Source organism: Podarcis tiliguerta, assembly GCF_965153285.1.
Source record: "Podarcis tiliguerta genome assembly, chromosome: 4".
Classification (NCBI taxonomy): Eukaryota; Metazoa; Chordata; class Lepidosauria; order Squamata; family Lacertidae; genus Podarcis; species Podarcis tiliguerta.
This window is the reverse complement of record NC_139537.1, coordinates 94,294,325-94,320,711: the sequence shown is the minus strand read 5'-3', so window position 1 is coordinate 94,320,711 and position 26,387 is coordinate 94,294,325. Positions and strand designations below refer to the sequence as shown.

The 26,387-nt window shown below is 46.0% G+C and overlaps 1 protein-coding gene across 6 annotated transcripts in view; it reads right to left on the bottom strand.

The window, feature by feature from the left end:
* The window catches only part of KLF12 (KLF transcription factor 12), a 228,647-nt gene extending 209,601 nt beyond the window's left edge, over positions 1-19,046 (bottom strand). Inside the window, exon 1 of one of the 6 annotated variants that reach the window (XM_083435893.1) lies at positions 18,562-19,046. The gene's annotated coding sequence lies outside the window, so the exon portion shown is untranslated. Of the gene's footprint in view, positions 1-18,218; positions 18,508-18,561 lie in introns of those variants that run through there. The other 5 variants (XM_083435890.1, XM_083435892.1, XM_083435891.1 and 2 more) reach the window with 5 other exon arrangements.
* Between the last annotated feature and the right edge of the window lie 7,341 nt (positions 19,047-26,387).

Sequence of the window (26,387 nt, the reverse complement as noted above, 5' to 3'; positions counted from 1 at the left end):
TGAATTTGTCCAATCCTCTTTCAAAGCCATTCAAGTTGGACACGCCCATGCTGTCTCCTGTGGGAGCAAATCCCCACAATCTGCTGTGTGAATAAGTACCTTCTTTCATCTGTTCTGAGTCCCCCAACATCCAGCTTCATTGGATCACCCTTAGTTCCAAGATTAATCTTCTATTTGCAGATGAGAGCTTCTGTGGTTGTAGTAAAATTGATATTCTTTGCAGATAAAAGGGGACAGAGACGGTTATATTCCTATAGCCATTTAGGGTACTCCCTCTTTCTCTCTCTCTCTCTCATGATCTGTGAAATTTAGGACCATACCGATGCTGAATCTGCATGAAGTACAAAGGGAAGCATTTACAACTATCATTAAAATGGCCCACTGGCACCACTTTGCAACACTTTCTACTGTCTAGAAAGTGCGCAGGACAATCTAAAGCAGAGAGGAGGACCTGTGCTCCTCCAGATATTGTGGGACTCGAAGTCCCTTCAGCTGCTGCCCTTAGCGGTGATGGGAATTTATTGTTTTTTTAAAAGATATTTATTGAAGTTTCAGCATATTACAAAATTAAAAAAGAAGAAAAAGAAAAAGAAAATACAAAATAAAAACAATTAAAAACAAATCAGTCTTTCCATATCTTATCTTTCATTTGCTTGTTTCCCTGACCTCCTCACACCTCCCTTTCTTGTATTCCAGTTCAGTTGGTTAATTCAGCAAATCCTTTCCCTCTTTAATTTTATCTTAATCTTTTATCTTAATATATTATAGCTTTAGATTATCACCTGTTAACAATCCATTTTTACATGTTCCTTAACATTGCTGCTAAAAAACCCCACTTAACTTCAATCCAGCATCATTCTAACATTCATTAATTTTGCAGTGTTTCTGTAAATAGTCTTTAAATTTCTTCCAATCTTCTTCCACTGACTCTTCTCCCTGGTCTCGGTTTGGGGTGATGGGAATTTTAGTCCAACATCACCGGTGGGTTCTCCAGCCCAATCTGAAGCAATGTGTTTTAGAAAGAAACACCTAAGGTACCATTTCCAGTTGTTCACCCTTCTCCCAAACCATATACAGTGGTACCTCGTGTTACAGGTGCTTCAGGTTACAGACACTTCAGATTACAGACTCTGCTAACCCAGAAATAGTACCTCAGGTTAAGACTTTGCTTCAGGATGAGAACAGAAATTGTGCAGTGGCAGCGGGAGGCCCCATTAGATAAGTGGTACCTCAGGTTAAGAAGTTTCAGATTAAGAACGGACCTCCAGAACGAATTAAGTTCTTAACCTGAGGTACCACTGCACAGTCATCTTTCTCGGAGACAATTCTGTCTCATAAAGGAAACACACAGGGAAATATCAACAGAGTCTGAGAGAGTTATTTACAAAGAAAAAATGCTGAGCCCCTGTTAAGGTTATTGGGGAGAAATTCTGTCCCTTCTAGGACTAAAGCGTTTAATTGCTCAAACTGTCTGAAGACCTTCCCAAATGATTTTAAAGATGCATCCAATTAACCAGGCACCATTTGAGAGGTGGAATTAACCTGCTTTCTCCCTCCACGTCTAAACTGTTGCCTGCTGTGTTACTCACCCTTATCAGGCAACAGAGCTGGGGAAAGGAATTCAACAGAGGTGTGGCTGGCATCTTTGCTGGCCCCTGCCTTGCCTCTAGAAGGAACCCATAGAAAGACCAGCCTGCAAGCCTTCTGAGCAGTTTGTATAGATGTGGTTCTGCTCAACTCCACGAAGCGGGTTACTTTTCTTAAGAACTATTGGTTTTATGCATTCACAGATTCCTGCAAACTTAACTAATTAGGCTGGCAGCCCTAATTTCTATTTGTCAAAGCTATGCATGTACTCACATTTATATGCCTTTTGTTCAAAAATTATATAAAAGAGAGCATCTGGCTTTCTTTTCTTTTCTATAACAGTTCTAGTGCTCATAGCCATTGACAGAAAATGGAAAACACGGCTTCCACCTACTTGGTCTGAATATTATGTGGTAGTAATGTTAAAGTCCACTTGATTTTATAATATTCTTATGTAAAACAATTATGAATAATATGTGCCGTGACTTTAATGGTGGGGAAAGTGGTGGTTGCAATGCTTTAAATAAATAAATCAACGCCCCAAAGGCTAACAAAATCAATAACTAAATCGCTTTAAAAGGGGGAGGAAAACTCTTAGTAATTTTCTACATCAGCCCTATGAATGGTTGCTCAGTGGTGCAAATGACATCAGAAGAATCAAACTGAGCAGAACCAACCAATGGAAGAGAAGGAGAGTTCTTTCCAAAATGCCATGGCAAATTCTGCAACAGTGTTTCTCAAGCTCCCATTAGCCAAGACCCAGTTTATTCTGAATTAGAATGTGGAGTCACGCTTCACTCTTGCACTTAGAAAGATATACTTGGAGAGTATGGAAAAGTACAGAAATTACCTATCCCAGAGGAACCTCTTGGGTTTGTTTGTTTTTTGCACTACGCAAGCATCTGGGTGTGCCTCCTGACTGGAAGGAGACGAAATCCAGAGGAATGACTCGTGCAAATGCAACGGGTAGCCTCCTCTAGAGGGAGCGCAATCCAACTCTTCATTAGAAATGAACAAGTGGGACCTGCAATAAAATGTTGCAGTATGCAGTGCTCCTGTTCCAGGTTCCTGTCAGCTCTGCCTGAATACAGTTGAACGGAACTCTAGTACATTCCCCTTTCCCTGGGTTTCCAGATCTGCCCAACAGGCATTCTGCAGCCACTGAGCATATTCCAACCTTCATCGGGATATTTTGTTGTGGTTCTGGTTTTCTCCTGCTTAGGATCCCCTCTCCCCCAAAAAGGTTTGTTTTCCGCTTCTGCCCAACTTGCTGAACATGTCAGTACTTGCCTTTTAAAGGTAAAGGGACCCTTGACCATTAGGTCCAGTCGTGGCTGACTCTGGGGTTGCAGCGCTCATCTCGCTTTATTGGCTGAGGAAGCCGGCATACAACTTCCGGGTCATGTGGCCAGCATGACTAAGCCACTTCTGGCGAACCAGAGCAGCGCATGGAAACACCATTTACCTTCCTGCCAGAGCGGTACCTATTTATCTACTTGCACGTGCTTTCCAACTGCTAGGTTGGCAGGAGCTGGGACCGAGCAACGGGAGCTCACCCCATTGCGGGGATTCGAACCGCCGACCTTCTGATCGGCAAACCCAAGAGGCTCAGTGGTTTAACCCACAGCGCCACCCACATCCCTATATACTTGCCTCTTGCTTCTCAGCAACCCCAGCATATGACTGTCTAGCCATCATCACTCAGCACTTGGGTAGACTACTGGTAGAGAGAAGTTGAGCCTCAAAACAAAATATTGTGTTTGGGAGAGAACCTTCAATGTTCTCTCTTCTCAGGCAGAAGGCTACTCAGAGCAAGGCGGCAAGTAAGCAAGGGCACAAGCAGGCATCCCTAGCTGCCCAGAGAGCAACAGTAAGGAACTGGTGGTTGTTGATGGCTGGCCAGAGAACAAGAGATTGGGCGTGTGCCCTTTACATCCACATTTCTCTGCCTCTTGTCTTCTTTTCTTGCCTCCACTCCATTCCATTTCTCCTCCCTTTGGGTTTTCAGTTCCCCACTGCCCACCCTCAACAGAAATACATTTTTTTGTATTTCTGCAAATCTTGGGGTTATATGGAGACAATCAGTCAGGTCGTCTATCAACAGTGGTGACCAGAGGAGGAATGACCACTGAGAGGAGTGCGGAAAGAAGAAACATTATGGTGCAGCAGCAGCAGCAGCAAAACCGGATGCCTTCATCTGCCCCAGCTGCAACAACACATCTCTCTCCCCTATTGGTCTCTACAGCCACAGCAGGCGCTGTAACTCTCCAACTCTTCACCCCTGAAGGCACACTCTTCCATTGTCTCCCAAGACAGACGGATGCCAACTCGTACCTCCCCAGGCTTTTTGATATTTTGGCTACTTTAGCAAGTTCATTCAGAGAACTGGATCAGAATTAGAATACAGGGTGGTATTCAAACATGGCACAACTGCACCCCTCTGGCTGGCCTGAAAGAGGCAAGCTCAGAACCCTGAATCATGCAGAGAAGCAATGGAGCATCTTCCCTGGGCTGTGGCATTTGGCCTCACAGGAACTCTTATTTATTCAATATATTCCTTGCAAGCCACTCATAGTTTGGGAATTACTGTACTCGACAGCTTTCCCTCAGCTCCCACATGAAATTTCACTACATAAACAAGTACTAACTTGGGGGAAATAACTCTGCTCACTGGTTTACAGGAGTGCTTCTGACAGCAAGGGTAATATATTTCCACTAGAAATTTTCCATTTCAGGACTCCAAGGACCTATATATTGACACATCCATAACATGCAAATATGTACACACAAATCACTGCAAATGTAAATGTGTGCTCTGAAAGCCAGTTCTGTGCAGGGGCCTTTCGCAGCCAAATAAACGTGAATGCTGGGAAAGGTGTCAGGTTGGGAAGGAGGAGGAGCCAAGGAAGAAAAGCGCGGAAATGAACTATTGATTGATTGGTGTGTTTTGTAAAGCCCTGATTAGTTACTTCAGATGCAAGCAGTGATTGTTTTAAAGTTCATGAGTGAAGCTGTCTTGAGGAATGGCCATGTTCCCCACAGAGAGCGACCATTCCCAAAGTGGTTTAACAGTCCATCCCTCTTCCCAGGGAACGTTGGGAATTGTAGCTTCCTGGGGGTTATGGGGGTCTCTCAACCATTCTCAACACCCTTAGCAGACCACAGATGGGGCCTCAGATATAGTGCACAAGTTTTGCATGAAGATGTCAGGTTTAATCCCTGATATCTCTAGGCCAGGCATGTCCAACTCCCAAGAGACTGTGAGCTACTCCCTGTATAAAAAAAATGCAGTGATCTACCCATTGTCATTGGAGGGAGGAGGAGCATGCATTGGGTGGGTGGATTGCCCAGAGTTGCTGAGCTTTGGGGGGGGGGGGATTGCACAGTTTGTTAGCTCCCCCCCCCCGTAACTTTTTGTACACAATAAGGATCCCACGATCTCCCAGGATCAGCTGGGGATCTACCAGTAGATCACGATCTACTGGTTGGACATCCCTGCTCTAGGCGAAAAAGGACCTCCCTCAGTGGCGCTGAAAAAAAACCTCAATAGTGTTTCAACATGCTGCTTTAAGAACTAATAATGACATTTTCATAAACTCACAGAATTTATAGAGTTCCTTTTGTCCATTGGTGGTGCCATTTTGACAACAAAAGATGAGCACTTGGAAAAAGAGTTTGTGACTAGTACACACGATTTTGGTCATCTTTTTAAAATAAAAATAAAAATTGCAAAGCACCATCTTTTCATTTTTTAGCTTTGCCCCTTCAAATTCCATAATTCAATTCTCTACCATTTATGTCAAGAGAACAGGTTAATTATTTTGTCGAGTTAAGAGACAGACACTTGAATCCATATTAAGTTACACAGCCCTTTGGTAGCATATCTCAGAGATAGTCTAGATCAGGGTTGGGCGGCGGGGGGGGGGGTTGGTTGATGGATCTGGTAACAGGACCCTCATCTACTACTCTTTCCCACACAACTAAAAAGAAGTTTAAAAACTGGTAAATAAGTAATTTATTATTTACAATATTCAAAGACAAAAATGTATACTGATTAATCATTATTGAATCCTATTTAAGATCACTGAGCCACTGCAATGCTATTAAATGTAAAGGTAAAGGACCCCTGACAGTTAAGTCCAGTCGTGAATGACTCTGGGGTTGCTACGCTCATCTCGCTTTACAGGCTGAGGGAGCCGACGTTTGTCCGCAGACAGCTTCCGGGTCATGTGGCCAGCATGACTAAGCTGCTTCTGGCGAACCAGAGCAGCGCACGGAAACACCGTTTACCTTCCCGCCGGAGAGGTACCTATTTATCTACTTGTACTTTGACGTGCTTTCAAACTGCTAGGTTGGCAGGAGCAGGGACCAAGCAACGGGAGCTCACCCCGTTGCAGGTATTCAAACCGCCAACCTTCTGATCGGCAAGCCCTAGGCTCTGTGGTCTACAGCACAGCACCACCCGCCTATTATATGATCCTGGTCTAGTCTCATGACTGGTCTGTCAATGCTGAGTGTTCAAAATCAGATCCTATACCCGGCTCACAAAGCCACCAACCCTGTACCTGCTAGATTCATCAAAAGACTGAATATTAGTCTTAAGACTAGACCAGGTCATACGTTACTCATGGACAACCCAACTTCTGGACTGGGGGTGACTGCCTGGAGGAAGAGGGGAAAGTGAAGTACCTGAGGATATAGAATGCAGGATATAGGACAAAATCCACATTGTCAAGTCTTGGCCTACATCACATTTCAATACGCCTTTTGTTGGAGACTCTTTTTTTGTTTTATTTTAGTAAGCATAGCAACCCAGTCTCCAAGAAAGTACTGAAATTTCAGGAATGCAAAGTGAACATCCCTCCAACAGAAAAGAGACATGTCAGGAAAAATATATGTGCCATGGGAAGGTGTGTTAAAAGGCTTAGATAATCATCAGGAAGGGATTTCAATTAGCTTTTTATTGACTTTAAAAGCAATGGCTGCAATTCTCAGCGCAAAGTCTCCTGGAGATGGTTTGAGAGTTGCTTTCCCCAACATTTTTCAGAAAGCTTAACTAATTCACTGTCTATTCTTACTTTTCAGATGGAAATTAACCAAAAGATGGATTTGGGGTAGGGGAGTGGAAAGAAATTGGACATTCTAAGCACTCGCTGCAGTATCAACAGATGATTGTTTTATCCTCTAGTGAGCATAAAAAGGGAAGATCTTAAACTTTGAACACATTATTTATTATAAAACAAATGAGAACAGAGATAGCCTATGAAGTTCAGGTGCCATCATTGATATGCATCTCCCAAAACAGACACTCACTTATCTTCTAAAGCAGCACAAAATAAGGCATTCCCAATTAATTTGTCTGAAGGCAACTGAAACATGTTGTCTGCATGGCATTAAAAACCAGCAATCATATTTTGGTTATTCCATCATAATTATTAGGCTGTGTTTCATTATTCTAGCCCACTCTACATCTGCAAAGGGGGAAAAGTACAATTAAAGACCATACACTGTGGTACAAATCTCCAATGTAGATAAAAAGCAATATGGGATGGTGCCTATTCTACAATCTCTCCCACCAAAGCAATTCTCAGAGCACAATCCTGTATCTGTCTCCTAAGAAGCATGTCCCACTGGTTTCAATGGGGCTTACTCCCAGGTAAATGACAACAGGATTGCAGCAACAATGTAGATCGCATTTCTGATATTCATCCCTATGCTAAACAGCCAAACTTCCGTATAGTGAATTAAATGAAAAATGAAACTTTTGTGAAAATAAATTCCTTAATATTAAATGTACAGAAAAAGCACTACAGGCATCATATACTACTGAAAAATGCATACCTGAAGATACTATTTTGTAAAAACAACAGATGCTCTGAGCATTCCCTCTCAGAAAGGACTCTAAACCCTCACCTTTTCAATTATTTTTCATTGAGTCAATGCAGGAGGAACTAAAGTTAATAAAAAAAACCCCAAAACAACAGCATCCGTTATTTCTCCAGTAAGTTAAAACAGGTGTTTGATAGGAAGCTGTAAAATAGATAGTAGTGCGATAACACTGTGGTAGATGAGCCTTTGGGGTCTGAGGCACTGCACACCTGGATTTTGGTTCCCACTGTGGTTCAGCTTCTCTGTTAACCAATGAACAACATGAAGAAAACACAAAACAACTTGAGGACTCTCCAGCAACTACAAGGTGCAGAACAGTTACTTTTTTTGCTTTGTTCTGCCAGTCAAGTAATTATCAAACACTGAACACATTATTGACTCCGGTCTTGCTTATCATTTCAAGTTACAAAAAAACTATAGACTTTCAGAATCATAGGGTCATCTAGACCAACTCCCAGCAATGCATGAATCTCAGCTAAAGCATCCTTGACAGAAGCGTTAAAAAGAAGTACCATGTCAGATCACACGGAGATTCCTCATCACAGAAAATGAAGCTGCTGACTTGTGCCACGGTGACGACAGACTGTACGCCTCCTTTCTCCTTATCCCCATGTCCTGTTCAGAGATGCCTCCAGTTGTAGAATGTATGGAGAACAAGGCCATCTGTCTTCATTGAGGGAAATAATTCTCTGGAAAGAGTTGTGGGGGAAGGAGTATCTGCTCCTAGATGTGGGGGCATGCATGACCCCCGAAAAACTGGGGAGAAGAGGACCTCATTCCTCATTGCTATCAGATGACTTCATGGTGTAGTAATGAATGGTGGACTGCCATATACAAAAGGGATTTCTTGTCCAATTTTCCTTGAAGTCAACACGTATGTAGTCAATTGACTGGTGTTTCAATACAACAGTGAAGAGCACCAAATCTAGATTGGATGGGCATGCTCACTGAATGGAACAACTTGCCCCAAAAACGAGAAATTGAAGCCTAGAAGGCACCGCTACTTAGAAAACAGTCACAAATCAGAATGAAATAGTAATGGCCACCAAAATAGATGCTGGAGGCCACAGCTGTCCACCTGCCTATGGAGTTGTAGGTACTCAATAAATTTGCCACTCTTGGTCCCATGTCATTCCTGATAGTGCTCAATGCTGTATGTTCTGGAGACACCATATGTGTCAAGCTGCACCTCCATCTGGGAAATCCCATGCATGCATGCGAAATTTTGTTTACAAGAAGTTGGGCTCCATTTGCTACTACGCCAGCCCAAGTCATTGCAATGACAGAGATGGAGTTAGTACTTATGTGTGGTACTTTTGGGGCTTGATGTGGCTGGGACAGCTGCATTTTCAATCCAACTGCAGTTCTGCCCTACCAGCACTGAATTTATCCCCATCGGTATAACCCTTTCCATTCTAGATACAAGTTCTTAGCTGTCGTGAACATCTGAGAAGGCTTAGGAACACCCAAGCATATCTGGTGACAATTCAGAACCAACAGAGGTATAGAAGAGGGCTTTCAGCGGATAGTGGGTAGGAAACCCTGCTCTGCTCTCCTCTTTCTTGATTTCATTCCTACAAGCTATAGGCACTGCTGTTTCCCAATCCATCTAACCCATCTCTCCGTAGGAACACAGGAAGCTGTCTTATCAGACCACCGATCTATCTGCATGCAAAGCACTAAGCTATGGCCTTTCCCATGAACTTCTCTCCATCTATATACACATTATTACCACGGTCTTATTTGCCCCAAAATTAAACTCCCAAACGTTGAAACATGAATGTTATATAAAATAATCTAACATAGCTCAAAATAAGCAAATGTACTTTAGAACCTGGGTTTGCTTAGAGTCTTCTGTTTTTGTCTGTGGTATATGGACACAAAGGCCCAGTGTTGCCATACATGCCCTGTACACTTGCGTCTTGAGATGAGTAAGAAATATAGTTTTGGAGGCAACAGAATATGTCAACAATGGGCTGAAGAAGAAATGGGACAAAGAAGCGTTTAAACTGGGCAGAAATGGGAGGAGGATCAGGTCAAGGGTTCTGCCCAAGCCTGCCAGGTCACCCAGCTTTTCCATCATTTCCTTCCCCACGGATAATTTCCTAGTCAAGACTTGTAGTTTGAGCAACAGCTGCAGCGTTTGTGGCTACCCTCCTTTCCCCTCCCCACACTAAGAGATACAGCATACCACTTTCAGGAACCACATGCTATTAACTGAAACAACAACTTCTGCCAAGACTTCAACAGAGCTGTGTTAGTGATGTTAAGTAAAACAATCACTTTGGCGCTATGATTGCTCAAATACCACTCCTGCCTGATCTCTACTCCCAGAAGCCCCCTTTTAAAGCCACGAGAAACTTCTCTGTGCTTTTATAACAAGAAAACAAAATTTCATCCATGGCACTCAAGTGCAAAATGCTTTTAACCAACTAGAACACAAGACTTATATTAAAAGTATTATTTCCCTACCGGAGAAAAGAAAAGATGAGATTTTCTATTACACACCTACAAGGTTAAACACCAAAAAGCAAATCTTTTGCAGCACAGAAAGTTATCCTTTAAAACCAAGAGTTTTCATGTTGCAGACAACATATATTTTGTGTCAGAGTGCAGCCAAAGTCCATAGGTAAAGGCAAAGGTACCCCTGACCATTAGGTCCAGTCGCGGACAATTCTGGGGTTGCGGCACTCATCTCGCTCTATAGGCCGAGGGAGCTGGCGTTTGTCCTCTTCCAGGTCATGTGGCCAGCATGATTAAGCCGCTTCTGGCGAACCAGAGCAGTGCATGGAAACGCCGTTTACCTTCCCGCCGGAGCAGTACCTATTTATCTACTTGCACTTCATGCTTTTGAACTGCTAGGTTGGCAGGAGCTGGGACCAAACAACGGGAGCTCACTCCGTCGCGGGGATTCAAACCACCGACCTTCCTATCAGCAAGCCTTAGGCTCTGTGGTTTAGACCATAGCGCCACCTGCATCCCTAGCCAAAGTCCATAACAATGGATTAATTCCATTCCTCTGTGTCTTTTATACAGTGTTATGTCTCCTCCTTGAAAATTGTTATCTCCTTGCATCTTTTCACAACTCATGAAAGCTGCAGCCATACAACCATTAGCCAAGAGTTTAGAAAGTCAAGGTTTCCCTGCTCCACCAGTGCTTTTCCAACTCTACCACCACCCCACCCCCAAAACAAGACCTCATTTCCTAGAGTGGGGGGATATTATATTTTCCCCTTCTACTGGAGAGAAGGTTAAAGCATGGGTTTCACCTTGCGAAATGAAGTGGGCAGAGTCCCACGCAACAGACTTAAAATTAAAAATACAGAACTAAATCTGGCACACTGGCACATACACGGGTCCAACCCACTTCGACAAAAGAGCCCATAACAATAGCTGGAGGTTCCCTTTCCACACGGATGCAGGAGCAAACAGGACTGCCAGCCAGCCAGCATTTCACCAGTAAATAAAGCATTCTAACAGGCAACCAATTCTGGCAACAGAAAAGCCAGTACAATTCAGGATTCTGCCAGATTTCACCTGGCTCCACCTCCACCTCATCAGATTGTGTCCTGTATCCTTTCTAACCTGATGCATACCTCCAGGCTCCAAAAGCCCTTTTTTTGCGTCAGAATTTTTGAGATGAGGTGGTGAAGCCTAACACTGTTGCAGGATCTAGTGTTTGAGTTTGAGAAAACAAAGCTCGCAACGAAAAAAGGAAAGCCGCCACTACTGGGGAGGCTGCCCCCATTTATAGCTACGATGGGAAATCCAACACGGCCAAACTTGCCGCAAACTTCTCTGCCTTTGTTGCAATGAACCTTCCCCAAAAAAGGGAGGAAGGAAGCACTTGGCAAGCACTTAATAACTGCAAACAAGCATCCCTATGGCCTTTTCACTGCTCAGAGAACATTAAATGGCGAATTACACACACTAATCAGAATCCTCCTCCAGTAACTGTTAGGGGGCCAAGGTGTAAAAAAAAGACCTCCAAGATACCAGCGGCAACAGCCTTTCAGTAGCTTTAGGAGGGGTGTTATCTTGGACTATTTTCCATAAAGAGATACGAAATCTGAAGATGCTGCAGTGGTTTTTATTGATTAAAACACAGCCCAACACAAAAAGAAGATGACGCCTTCACCCCGGTTTGGTTCCCTTTTATCACATACACAGCCCAACAAGACAACAACAAGAATCCCCCAAGAGCATACGAATCAATCTGGCTAAGGTAATTCAAAAATACAGTCGTACCTTGTAGCCGAAATGGACACATGGCAAAGCACCGTGTCTGCGCATGTGCGAGGAGAAGCTTGTGCTTCTGCGCGAAGCACGGTTTTAGCATGCGCAAGCAGCAAACCCAGAAATAACCCATTCCGGTACTTCCAGGTTTGCCGTGGATGTTCACCGGAATGGATGCTAGACAAGGCAAACGTTTGTGGAGATATTACTGTAAACACTCACACACCACTCACAAAAGAAAACAATTCTCACTACAGCCAACCAAAAACAACCAACCACACCCTTAGCCACATCCAACCTCTCTCACCCACCAAGGAAATACAACAAGTGAATGGTAAGACAACCCATACAAGTAAGCTGACACAACCCCTCACACACGAAGTAGAATAATGGAAGCATAGCCACCCGACCCCCCAGCCCAATTACCACTCCCCTCCTTTTTCTTCTTTCTTCCTAATTGTTCAAACCAATTCATAAACCAAGAATTTATACATTGATCACTAATATTGAAACATATGTTGTAGATCTTTTTCCACATTTATTATGCTATTTTTGTGATATACAAATGAAAATATTGGTATACTTATTTGTATATTATTCTTGTTTATAAAACCCAATTAAAAAAACAACAACAGCCCAACACTTCTTTTAGGCCCTCATCAAGGGCTGTAAAAGGAACACGATGTCACAAAAAGTCAACCATTTGAAACCAAGTAAACAAATTATATATACTTTATGTACATGTTTATAGTTACTCAAAAGTTATTTGATTGGTTTTTAACTGTTTAAAATTTATGTGAGATGTTGTTCATTTTACAGCTCCTGATAATGGCCTAAAGCAACTAGAAGCCGAAATGTGTTGGGCCTTTTGTTGTTGTTTACTAATAAATCCATATTTTTAACTAATAAATTCCAGCTTGAGATTTTATCTCTCTCTTTTTGGATTGCTTTGCATGCTTACCTACCGCTGGTGTTTTGTTTTGTTTTATCTGTCCAAACAAGTTGGCCACTCCTAAAATTTGACCCAGGCCAGTCTTGAATATGGAAGCATTTAATCCCACAATGCATCAGTCCTGCGCCATCTTTTTTTTAAAATAACCATGGCAAATGGGCTTCCAATGTTTGTGTGGTGGGAAGAGATAGGGACGGGGAACCCTGGTTTAAGGAGCCAGAGCTTATATATCTGAGTTTCTAACACTGAAAGGTGGCCTCCATGCATGAGATTCCTCAGCCATGGGCAATTGAGGCAGAGAGGCAGAGATCTATTTCACTTGTTCTCTCCCAATACAGTACTAAGCTAAAACTATATTGGTGCTTCTCCACTTTCCTGAACTCCCAAAGAGAGTAAGACTAGGCACACAGGGCTGGGAAGTTTTGCAAAATGGAAACGAGAATTTGAAGGACCTTTCGTTGCCCCCTGACCCCACACAAATAGATATGGAGGAACAAATGGGCCAATGTTTCCTGTGGACCTATCCTAAAGGCTCCCTTAGAGAAGAGTCATAGCTGAAGCACTGCATTCCCTTGAACAAAAGGCAGCCTTCTCCATAAGCAGGAACGATGCGCAGCTGTGCCAGCCTCAGAGCTTGTGCGGAAAGCAAACATGCCTAGCTGGCAACCACAGGTTCAGTGCAGACCAGGACAAACAGCACAGACCCACTGCAACCTCCTAGCTGAAAGCTTTCAGTCCCAGCAGGTTTTGGTGCACTACAAAATAATGCAGCATGTCCCCTGTAAAACACACACACACACACCCCTTTTGAGACTTAGCATTCTGTGGGTCTAGTCTTCCTGTCTCAGAAATCACTAAGAAAAGGTGTGGGTCTTCCTCTCTCAACCTAAGGCAATGCCATCGGAGAGGGAGTAAACAAACATCATGCGTCACATAAGAATGCCCCAGAATAACTTCTTCCTCCCGACCTTTTTGGTGCAACAGGAGGATGGCATCTCTCCACACTAACAAGTGCATATTTTAGGAGGGGGTCAGAAAGCCCTTTATCTCCTCTGCATAGGGTACCACGATAAAAGCAGCCTTTGAATATAATATCCTTCCCTCTTAACAAAATTAAAGGAAAAGCTTGTTATGGGGAGCTAAGCTGTTCTGCTTATATTAGCGGCCTATCATTAAAAAAAAAAAAATCAGCAGAGAAGCCTGAATATATCACTTTATATGCTTGGCCTCAACCCTCAGCCCACCCTCCCTTTGCACGTCTGGCTGGCTGACAAGACTTTCAGATAAATAACAGCAGTACTGTTCACTTTCCAATTTCTGAACTCCTTTTCCAAGCCAACATAGGAGCCCCCACTGGTTAAAGAATTTCTCCTTCCTGCTGCTGTCTTCCCCACCTCCTTCTCAACTCCAGTCCAAAGCCCTCTGCTGCATTCAGAAGGACACTTCCTGCTCCGACTTCCACCAGTGCCTTCAGACCAGCTGTTTTTCACGCCATCTGCTGCTATAAATGGGAGGGGGACACAGTTCACACCACACCCTGAGATATGTCAGAGTTTGCATTCTATTTCCTGTCCCCCCCCCCACCAATCCTCTCCAGTCTCTCACACATCATCTTGTGTTTCCTTCAAGCAATACAAATTTTGTTTGGTGCCTGCCTTGCACTGTCACACTTCCTGGACATGGTCTTTGTCCTTCCTTCCTCCGTACTGGGATCTTTTTTAATTACCGTATTTTTCGCTCTATAAGACGCACCAGACCACAAGACACACCTAGTTTTTGGAGGAGGAAAACAAGAAAAAAAATATTCTGAATCTCAGAAGCCAGAACAGCAAGAGCGATTGCTATGCAGTGAAAGCAGCAATCCCTCTTGCTGTTCTGGCTTCTGGGATAGCTGCGCAGCCTGCATTCGCTCCATAAGACGCACACACACTTTCCCTTACTTTTTAGGAGGGGAAAAATGAGTCTTATAGAGCAAAAAAATACGGTAATTATTTTCACAGGGGCTTATTTCACCATTTCACCTGGGTGCCTTAGATAGCTTGTTATATACATTCCGGCTCAGAAGACTGCCAACCAGATTTTCTTCAAGGCCACTTTTTCATGATCCAGTCTTGAGGTACCGCATTCTCCTTTTGGTAAAATCCCTGCCTTGCCTCTGACCCCACCCACACTTTTGCAAGGTCAGTTGCAAGCAAAGATAAAATTGCAATATTTTAAGCAAAAATGCAAACACCACACGGACTGAGTTGTGACTTGTGGGTTGGAATGTGGCTGCCCATATGAGCTACTGCAGCCGATGTGAGCGCCTGGGAAGACTAGGCAGGTCTGTAAGTTGTGGGTGAAGCCATGAAACCACCTTATAGAGAATTGCGACAGTGGTCCATTTAGCAGCCTGGTATTCTCTGGCTGGCAGCAGCAGGTCATAATCCTTCCCCACATGCTAGTGCCTGAGATCCTTTGGATACTGAAGTGGAGGCGTTTGGCATACGAAAGGGGTGATCTAGCCCTACTGTGAAACTCCTCCCCACCCCTGCCCAGCCCAGAAAGACCCATGAAACCGAGTGCTCACCCTGGAGAGATCCCAATTCACAATCCTTACAGCTGTCCTGGTGCTTGGGAGCAAAGGCGAGAAGGTGGATTAACGATTGCAGGAGTAAGTAAACTGCATGTTCTTGCTGGGGGGGGGGGGAGAGATACCTTTCGCCCAGAGCCTGCAAAGAGCTGCTTAGAAGGCAGTTGTGCACATTCAGCATTGCATTTCGAAGGAGGATTTTTTAAGAAGAGGACTGCAATTTGGGGAGGGCAAATGCACATGTATGGGAATTACGCAAATATGTGTTCCAAGGCGGCAAGGGAAGAAATCCTAAATATAACATTACACGAGTGGTATAGAAATCCAGAGGGAGTGGCTGGGTTGTGGGGGGGGGAGCTTTTTCCTGCTTTTGCAATCCCTCATTTGACAAAAATCAGTTAACCCCTGCCTGGCACAGGTAAAAGAAGACTGCAACATCTCCCCCCTCTCATCCTGAGAGTTCTTCTTACACAACCCATCCGAGATATGCAGAGCGTGGCCAGAAGTTGCCACCCACTGCTCCTTCCTCAGCGTCACCTTCGATTCCGTAGGAGAAGAAACTCCTGACCCCGACAATGGTATCCGCAGTAGCCCTAGGAAACACCATGCGTGACCTGAGAGCAAATAGGAGTGGCCCAGCCCTCTTCCTCCCCCCACCCACCCACCCGAGAGCAGAAAAGGAAAGTGACATCATTGTGTTTGCGCATGAGGCAGAGGGAAAAGAGTGCCGCTCAGATAGCTAGCTCACCAGTGCGCTCAAATGCGTAGCGAAGGGACAGAAAAAGAGAGGGAGGGAGGGAAGGAGAATACTTGCCTCACTTAGCCAGGTATGGAGAGAGTATGCCGAACACTTCTAGCAATGTGCCAGTGCTCCGTTTCCCAACCAGCGATGCACTTCGACAAACATAAGTGTGCTGTGTCATAAGGGAAGGAATTCAGCTTGTATTTACTTTATCTGCACACCCAAGGAAGTATCTGTGCCATCCCATCTCTGAAGCTTTTCAGTGCCATTGCTGACACTAGAGGGGTGTGTGTGTGTGTGTGTGTGTGCGCGCACATATACACACTTCACTGCTCCTGTTTCATTTCAAGGCTGAGGCTGAAGGCTAGGCAGAAAATGGAGCTCACATACCAGGGCCATATAAAGAAGCCTTGTAAGACTGCCATGAATTCCTACCTGCCAAGATACTGGAGCCTGGGTGGGGAGGGGGAGTGAGGACGCCATGGAAACCGACATCTCCAGCCCACTCCTCACCACATGACTCTTAAATTGGGCCAATTTGTTTCCCCGGCTGTCAGCCAATCAAAGCAGGATTTTGTGAGCCAAACGACCTAACTCATGGCACAGAACAACAAGGTGTTAGCCTTCAGCATCTTTTCAGTCTCACATCTTTGTTCTCCAGCAGCCAACTCCATCTTAAGCACTTTCAGAAGTAAAGCACAGGCAAGGAAAAGGCTGCCAACGCTAAAACTGAACAGTTGCTTTCTGTTTCTCTCCCTCCCAATCTCTCTTTCTCTCTGTTGCAACACCCTTAAAAAATAAGAGGAGCCTGACAAAAAGGGTTACACCCTGCATTGAAAAGATGACCACTCCTCTTCGCAAAGTGAAGCACCATTCGTCCCACCCATTATGAGACACGCATTTCAGACCAGACCATTTACTTAGCTAACCAACTCTGTCCTCCAGTAAAAAGAGGGAATGGAGCAAGTCTAGGTGGTTTTAAAGCGTGACGTTTGCTTGATTGGCATATGTCTGGCGTAACAGCTTATGCACATGCTTTTGATGTAAATACAAATGCTTCCACGAAGAGCTTGGTAATGCTTATTCAATGGGGGGGGTGAAACAGTGAAGCAAACAAACAAACATACATACATACAAGAAGGTTTGAAATTAAATAATGCATGTAATACATTGCTTTGAAATAGCTGGAAGAAGAACCTGTATTGAGCACTGGCAACGCCAACTACAGCAAGTTTATCCAGATTATGCATTCTACTGTACTTATGTATTTAAGAGACCACCACTGCAAGCTTTGAAATCAACTGAATTTCCTTAACTATTATTAAAGTATGCATCTTGTCCGTAGAGAGGGAAATGTTAAGAGAATGAGAATCCTGCACAAAGCAATACAAGGCGAGCATGCTTTTCATCTGCTTTTTTCATTAAGTGTTTGGCTCCCCTCCTTCCACTTTTCACTTTTAAAAAAGTTCATCAGAAGTTCTAAGGACAGCGAGCCAAATAAGAATTGGTTCTTTCTGCATATGAACTTCCAGCAATTACACCAGCTCATGGCACCCAGGTCAGTACTCTCACATTTCCACAAGCTTATATTGAGACAAGTAGCACAGTTACCAGGCTGGATCTCAAATATTCATCACCAGTAGTCTAAACGCAAACTTCTCCCTTTGTCAACTCCAGCCAGGGCTACCTTAATGGAAAGGTGGGGGTTGGGGGGAGCGCCAGTCAGAAACCATCTGTTCCCCCCACCCCCCCAAAAAAATAATCTCAATTGCATGAGCAATATTGTGGCAAGTGACAGTTCCATACCATTATTACCAGAACAATAATGGTTGTAGCACAATTAAGACCGAGAAAGTGTCATCAGAACCTTAACCCTTTGCTGGCCGATCTCTCCCCTCACAGACACCCAGGCAAATAACTGAGTGACAAACTAGTACAGCACAACTCCCGATTCAACCTGCTGTTTTTGTTTCCCTCTCAAACCTCGCCCCCCCCCCCAATATTTGAGCCAACAGTTTTCTCCAATGTCAATTTACACTGCTAAACATGCATTATCTGAAGAGGATTCCCCTTAGCAGGACTGAGAATGTCCCAATAGTATGTTTTCCTTGGCTAGGTGAAGAAAGAAACCCCCTTTTCCCTTCTTTATTTGCCCTCGGTTAAAAACCCGCGCCTCCAATAAGAGCCCAAACACTTCTTTAGATTTTTTTTTTCTTTAAAAAAACAAACCAACCCCAAACCCCCTCCCCAAAGACGAAACGCGGTGACTGGACGGGACAGCACAAGGGACCCAGATTAATTTTGTTTCAAGAAGAAACTAAAGAGGCACAGACCTGAGCAGGAGCTGCAGAGCAGAAGAAAATTTTCTTTCCCTTATAAAGGTCCCCCTCTCTTTTTCCTCTGGCTCTCACTCACTTGCCCACACATTCACACACACACACACACACAAAATCCGGGTGCCTCATCCACACGCACACACTCCCCGTCTCCCCTCATCAGCTCTATGCAGTTCTCAGGAAATGAATGGGGGGGGGGGAGATGGAAAGGGAGGGGAGGGGGGGCCAACACAGAGAACTGTTGTACTTGCAAATGACTTACCCGGATCACATGATGTGCTAAATGTAGGGTGGGCCAGTGGGTGGAGGCTCCCGAAACAAGAGAGGGCACAATGTAGCGCAGCAGCGGAACCTTACCGGGGACGCATCGGATTGCATTGGGGCCCCGGTGAGGGTGGGCCGATGGGAGGGGAGAGAAAGCGGTGCGGGGGGGGGGAGAGAGAGAGGAGAGATGCGATGCGGCAGAGGCGGCTTCTCTCCCTCTCTCCTTGCCCTCAAGGTGGGGGTGGGCGGAGGACGAGGAGGAGGGCGGTGGGGCTGGGCGGGGAGGAGGCACCACAAACCCAAACAAAAGCCCCCCCGCCCCCCGGCCTGCCTCCCTTCCTTGCTCCACCCAAAAGGTGGCGGGGTGGGGTCGGGTGGGGGAAGAATGCAATGCAAGCGCGGCTTGGAATGCGTGCGACGGCTCCCGCCCCACAGGAATGGCTTTACTGCCTGGGGAGGGCAGAGCCGCCCCCAACCATCAATGGGCGGAGAGGGAGGAAGAGGAGGAGGGGCGCGTGGGCGGCGGCATCTGCGCCGCGCCAGCCCGGCCCTGGGTCCCCGGTGCCCGGGCAGAGGTGGGTGGGTGCCAGGGAAACGCCCACTCGAGGAGGCTGCGGGGGAAACGCCCGGCTTCTCCGCCCAGCCTCGGCCTCTCGGTTGCACGCGAAGGGCGGAGGAGAGGAGCGCCAGGGGAGCCGGGGGTGGGCGGAGGGGCAGCGCCGAGGAGGGCACTGGACGGCCGGCTGGCTGGAGCCGCAGGCCGCGAGGGGAGCGGAGGCGCGCGGCTCTCCGGAGAGGGCTCCCCGGGCGCGCTCGGCCCCAAGCAGCCTCCGCCAAGGGGCGAGCGGCCCTTCTCTGCAAGCGGGGGAAGGGCAGCCGAGGTATCCGCGGGGAAGGCGCCCGCCACCCTCGCGAGTGGGTCACGCCGCTTGCCTCGGCGTTGGGGGCGAGAAGAGCCGACCTCAGGCGGCAGAATCGCCAGGGACGGTAGACCCCATGTCTACAGTTGGTACCTCAGGTTACATACGCTTCAGGTTACATACACTTCAGGTTACAGACTCCGCTAACCCAGAAACAGCAGCAGCAGGAGGCCCCATTAGCTAAAGTGATGCTTCAGGTTAAGAACGGTCTTCTGGAACGAATTAAGTACTTAACCCGAGGTACCACTGTATTTTCATTCCCTGCCTCGATCTGCCCTCGGCCCATTTTTTTCTGGTAGAAGGGAGGCGCCATTTGGGGGTGCGAGTGACTCACCCCACGGCTCCAGAGTCCTCGTCGAAATCGCCAGCCGCCTTTGGTGCGGCCCCTCCATGTGTTACCAACCTGAAGTGCCGCAAAAGGGTAAGGGCAGAGCCGGCCCACCCATGCGGCAAGGTGAGGCAACTGCCTCCAGCAGCAGATTCCACGGGGGCAGGCCCAGTCTCCAAGCAATGCATTCCTTGCTGCCACAGCCACATTGGCAGCCGCGGCGTGCTGCTTGTCAGCTGGATCAGCCATCCCTTCCGCCCCATGCCGCTTCTGCCGCGGCCTCTTGGCAAACAGGAGGCATCGCTGGTCTTCTCCCGCCCTTGTTCCCAAGGTTCATATTTATTTCCCTCTTGTTCCTGATGTAGAACTTCATTTGCCCCTTATTCCGTGGGAGGTGCAATTTCAGTCCAGCCCTGCCTGCTGGGCCCAGCCCCAAACTCTGCCCATTCACATCTGCCCCAGGAAGGCCTGTGGGGCCAGCTCTCTCCATGGGGAGGCTGCCTGGCTGCAGATGTTTGGGCAGGCCCAGGGTCCCTTCTTCACATTGTGCCCTTCCTAGTGAGCTATGATCCCACAGGAAATGGGATCCTCTGGATCCTCTGAAGGCAGGTAACTTACTCTCAGCACTCCGAAAGTTAAGTTCCTTTATTAAACTTACTGCTTCACCCACCAAGAAGGAAGCTCCAGAGCATTTACAAGATTACCATTACATAATAAAATATCCATAAAAACAATGCAAAGCTTGGGGGTGGGGTGGAGGGTAAGAACAAAAGTGACTAGTATACTTCCATTTTTTTATTAAAGGAAAGCTAAATATATATACAGAAATATGAGACGTGAAAGAAGAAGAAAATTGTTCTGTAGGTGGTGGTTTAAAAGTTTTGCCGATTGCGGAGTGAGATGATCCGGTAATCGATTCAGCTGGCAAAGCTATCCTAGGACAGCTTGTGCAAGTGGGCAAATGTTTTCAGGAAAATGGTCAAGTAACCGACTTTGCTGGATGCTAGGCATTCTGCAGTTAAAAAGTAGGCAATAGAAGGTGAAATGGTTCAATCTGCAATGTGAATAGGCATGCTGGCTGCGCCCAGGGCAGAAGAAGGGTGAAGTGTATTTCTGTTTTGTTGGATTAATATATTTTAAAATAATGAAGCAATATATTAAGCCTAAAGAGGCAAGGCTGGTGGTTACTAGGAAGAGAGCCTTCTCAGTGGTAGCTCCCTGGTTGCGGAATGCTCTCCCTAGAAAGGCTCATCTGTAGCCTACATTTGGATCCTTTGGATTTTGTAATGAAAATCTTCTTTATTCTTCTGGGCCTTTTAATAAAGCCAGTGGAATCAGAGAACCATTTTGCTTTCCCTTTTTATTGATCTTTATGCTGCTTCATGATGGTTTTAAGCTGATTTTACATGGAGCTTTTGTGCTGGTAGAAGGGTTTTTAAAATATTGATTTTTTGTTTTTTGATAGTTTTTAAGTTCACTTTTTAAATTGGTGAACCACTGAAAGGCTTGGTTGATTGGATGGTGTATGAAAGCCAAAAACGAATGAGCATTTGAAATCTACTGAGATGTTTTCTTGTGGTTCTACTGAAATTTAAGCCTTGTGGCCTGGCTGTACTTGGTTTAAAATGGCACATGAGAAAGCAACCCTATTGAAGCTAAGAAGTCCTGGGATTGGCTGGTGCCTGGAGGGGCAACTGCCCAAGAACCTCACACATGTTGTCCTAAGCTCCCCAGAGCACAGATGGGGCATAACACCAGCTTACACACCAGCTTTAGCCCAGTCTCTGACCTTTGTGTGGCCCACTTTCATTCCTCTAGCATTGCAAAATATGTACAAAGCTGCCTGGCTCCAGAGTGTGGAAAGAATATGATCCCTGGGTGGTCAGGCATTGGCATGCGCCTCCTCCCTTCACAGCCCTTGATGATGATGTGGGGAGTAAATGGGGTGTAGCCAGAGAGCAGCTGCGTCCTGGTCAACTCCAGCTGTTAAGCGATTCCTGAAAATGCAGGCCGCAGCCAGTGCTTTAAACGGAGTTGCACACTGAATTGGTCCCTGACCAAATGCAGGCTGTGTACATGGCATGAGGCCACGAATATCGCCTTGCACCCCAGAAACCACTGGAGCTCATCTGGAGGACCCAGCAGCTCTCATAAGCAAAGGGCTGTTTGCATTGACTTAGAAAAGACCCACAGACAGTATTCTTGTTTGTTCCAAGCAGCAGCCATCAAGTATTTTCCTTCTCACAGTGGCAAAATCAGAAGCTGGCCAAAATGGGGAAATGAAAGGGTGCATCTATTAAAATATGATTTGGGGGAAGTGTGCTTTTGTTCCTGTTGTACAAAATACTGTGAAAGCCCCAGGGCCGTCCCAGGTAACTGCCTGGAGTTCTGGAATTCCAGAGGCGCCAGCTCAGTTATGTAAATCGTTTGGAGAATTGTTGCCTGTGCTTTCGGAGAGAAAGTGATTAGTGGCAGCTTAGCAAACTCTGGGCTAGTTGGTATCCCCTTGTTTTCCAGGAGATGCCATCAGAAGGCCTCCTGAGCTTTGGAGGGCACATAGCTCAGAGGCGGAGCACATGCTTGCATACAGAAGAACCTGGGTCCAACCCCTGGCACCTCCAGTTTGAAGGAGGCAGAGAGCAGGCGATAACAGAAGACCATGACTGATCTAGAAGCATAAATAGTAAAGGGAAGCCTCCCTTTGACACCAGTGTATAGACACACTTTTGGCAGAGAAATATGCTGCCCTTACGAGTGGCAGAAAAGCCGCCATATTCATGGGGTACTCAGTAAAAACGACATAAGTAAAAGACATAAACATTTGGTAAAAGAAGCACCCTTGGCATTTGAAGAAACATCACCTTATATCCCTGCCCTTCTATTACCAAGGTCTTCACGGGAGTTGTCCATGGCTTGGGTGCCCAGCTTGTATCCACCAGGAGCCATCGGTTTTGTGGGCTCAATTCAGTGGTGCTCCCTCCCAGCTGAGATCAGTCCGGCCTCCTCCCTGTTGAACTTTCAGTGCTTGCTGTTTCCGCGGGTATTTCAAGCAGGTTTTCCAAATGTAAAGGTTCATTTCAGCTGATTTCATTGTATCTTTTGTAACCCTACTGTACGACCCCTTAGAGACTATGGTATTAAGTGGCATGTATACATTGTGTAATGTATACATTACGCTGTGGGTAAAAGCCTCAGAGAGGGACGCGGGTGGCGCTGTGGGTAAAAGCCTCAGTGCCTAGGGCTTGCCGATCGAAAGGTCGGCGGTTCGAATCCCTGTGGCGGGGTGCGCTCCCATTGTTCGGTCCCAGCGCCTACCAACCTAGCAGTTCGAAAGCACGTCAAAGTGCAAGTAGATAAATAGGTACCACTCCGGCGGGAAGGTAAACGGCGTTTCCGTGTGCGGCTCTGGCTCGCCAGAGCAGCGATGTCACGCTGGCCACGTGACCCGGAAGTGTCTCCGGACAGCGCTGGCCCCCGGCCTCTTGAGTGAGATGGGCGCACAACCCTAGAGTCTGTCAAGACTGGCCCGTACGGGCAGGAGTACCTTTACCTTTTATACATTGTTGAAATAAATAAATAAAATAAACCAGGGAGGGAGCCAATGAACTCGCGCTGATGGGACGTGTCCCCAACATATGGCCTGGAATCAGCACGCAGAAAGCATGAAGAACTTTGCAACAGCCGCCCCCTGATCCCATCCGCCCCTGGGGCCCAGCCAGGAACCCCCACTACTGCAGATCCCCAGGCAAGCCTGCAGAGGTTTGCATCTCAACATCTCAAAAGCAAAAAAGGGTATCTTTTCACGCTGTTTCTTGTAATTCACTTCCATATGGCTGCTTTTGGCACGAGCTTGTTACATCGGCAGCTGTTTGTGTCTCCGGCTTTCAACTCCATTTTTGGCAAGACTAAAGAAAGGGAGGTTAACAAACCAAGGGAAGGGAAAGCAGCAATGATACAAAAATATACCATGCATGCCTATCCCTCGCAGGATAAAATAGGGCTTTAGTGCTGAACCGTACAAAGTTCAGGGTGCAACTTCTTACTTACAAAGCAAATACAAAATGTTACAACATCAACAGGAGAGCTGCATTTTCACAGGTATTAAATAATCTTAACTACCGCTTCTGTACTTCCAGTGGAACCATTGCAGTATACAGTTGCCTCATTCCCAAGAATCCTGCCCAGAAATCTTGCAGTGTGCCAGAAATCCAAGTCCTGTGAGGGCTCAGATCACCCAGCCCCCATAAACTTATCCTCCCAAGAGAGGCAGTCTCAGTGTCACTGTTTCCTCTGGGAGCCACAACCTCCCATTCCCAGGCACATTTTCTGATAGGCATTGCAGAAGATCAGGGGCCCCATAGTATCTGCTCTTGATGGCTGACTCTGTAGATCAGTGATATGTTGCAAGCATGTTGTATTGGGGGCAGAATTCAGCATCCGCAGAATCTTAGTGAGGTTGTTTTTTTAAAATGCATTTTTTCTATTCCCTTTGACTATAAAGGTGGGCTTGAAAATGTCCTGACATGGCGATGCATCCCCCACCCCACCCGGGTCTAGTGGCCAATGATACTGGAAGTCTGAAAAATGACACCGGAACAAGTAATATATTGACTAGGATGTTACCTGGAGGAGCTGGGATGCTTAACGTGGCTGCCATTTTTAGTGGCAGTCCCATGGTCTTCATAAACTGTTAAGTAGTCTTGCATCCCAATTTCGAATTGATTCCTAGTATCATGGGTGCCAACTTGAATAAAATATTTGGGGGGAGGGCAGGTATGCCGACTCCTACATAACCGATCACATGTGTGCACACACCATTTGAATGACAATGCCCATCAACTTTGGAGGGGCCCAGCCCCCTCAGATATTTTTTGTTGGGGGCAAAAGGAACTAGGAGTTGTCTCCTATGCCAAAAATAGTTCTTACTGACAGGTTGTTGTCATCCATATTGCTATCAGTATTGGACATTACATTTCCTTTGTTAAAGGGAGGGGGACTTGTTAGTGGGGGTTTTTGTTTTTAAGAAGTTTCATTTTGAGAAATGCAAGTAATCACCAAGCTGGCTGACCTATCATGATCATGGGAAGTAAACCCTGCTTGAGCATTTCTCGTAGGCATTTGGGTGGGCATTGGGAGAACAGGGTACTGGACTAGATGGGCCATTGACATGATCTAGATAGAAGGCTCTTCTTATGTTATTAGGCCTCAATCAACACAATAAGTAGCCTGTAGAGAAAACTAAGGGACGCGGGTGGCGCTGTGGGTTAAAGCTTCAGCACCTAGGACTTGCCGATCGAAAGGTCGGCGGTTCAAATCCCCGTGGCGGGGTGCGCTCCCGTTGTTCGGTCCCAGCGCCTGCCAACCTAGCAGTTCGAAAGCACCCTCGGGTGCAAGTAGATAAATAGGGACCGCTTACCAGCGGGAAGGTAAACGGCATTCCGTGTGCTGCGCTGGCTCGCCAGATGCAGCTTGTCACGCTGGCCACGTGACCTGGAAGTGTCTGCGGACAGCGCTGGCTCCCGGCCTTTAGAGTGAGATGAGCGCACAACCCTAGAGTCTGGCAAGACTGGTCCGTACGGGCAGGGGTACCTTTACCTTTACCTTAGAGAAAACTAAACGTGGTGAAAGAGAAATTTCATGTTATTCTGGACTGAGAAAAAAACGAAATCAAGCTGCTTCTCCTTTCCAGCAAAAGGAGAGTCCCTAGAAGATAACTCTGCAACGCAGACATTTGTTCACATAAATTTTTGAGCATCATAGGCTTTAAGTGTGGTTAAATAGAAGATCTTCATTCTGGATCGCTACTTAGCAGGCTGTACTACATACTTGTTATTATTGCATAAATTCAGGTAACAATTTCAGGAAATCGGGCAATACAATTTTTGTCCCCTAGATAGTTGCCCTGATATGACATCCCTGTGTGGGAAGAGGCTTCCATGCATGTGGCCAATGCGCAGGATATTTATCTAAAAGATTTATATGTTGCCCTGCCCTTCAACAGAACTTCCAGTGTCGCTTACAAAAGCAAGACAACACACATTAATAAAACACCAGTTGTTAAAGGGGGGGAAACACGCATTATTTCAATGCTCATTCAGGCCTTAATGAACTGCTTAGATGTACTTCTTAATGCACATTCTCATCTGGGGTCACTAGATGTTTTGAAAAAGTAATCTGAACAGTTTGCATCAGATCTCAATTACTGCTGTGAAGGTGGCAACTTCCGGCTCAGTTTTGTCTCCATGCAAACCACAAGGAGCAACCAAGGTTTAATCTTGGCTTATTGCTCAGGTTTTGTTTCAGAGGGAGAAAAACGCAAGCCCTGGTTTGTCTACTTGGCTTGTTTCCTGGTGGTAGCAGGGGTAAGGAAGGAACCATAGTTTGCTTTATGGGATGGCTGAAGCAGGCCACTTTATTTTCTGTGAAGCAATTAGCAACAAATAATGCCACTCCCTGGCTATTCTGTGAACCTAGCAGTTCGAAAGCATGTCAAAGTGCAAGTAGAGAAATAGGTACCACTCTGGCGGGAAGGTAAACGGCATTTCCGTGCGCTGCTCTGGT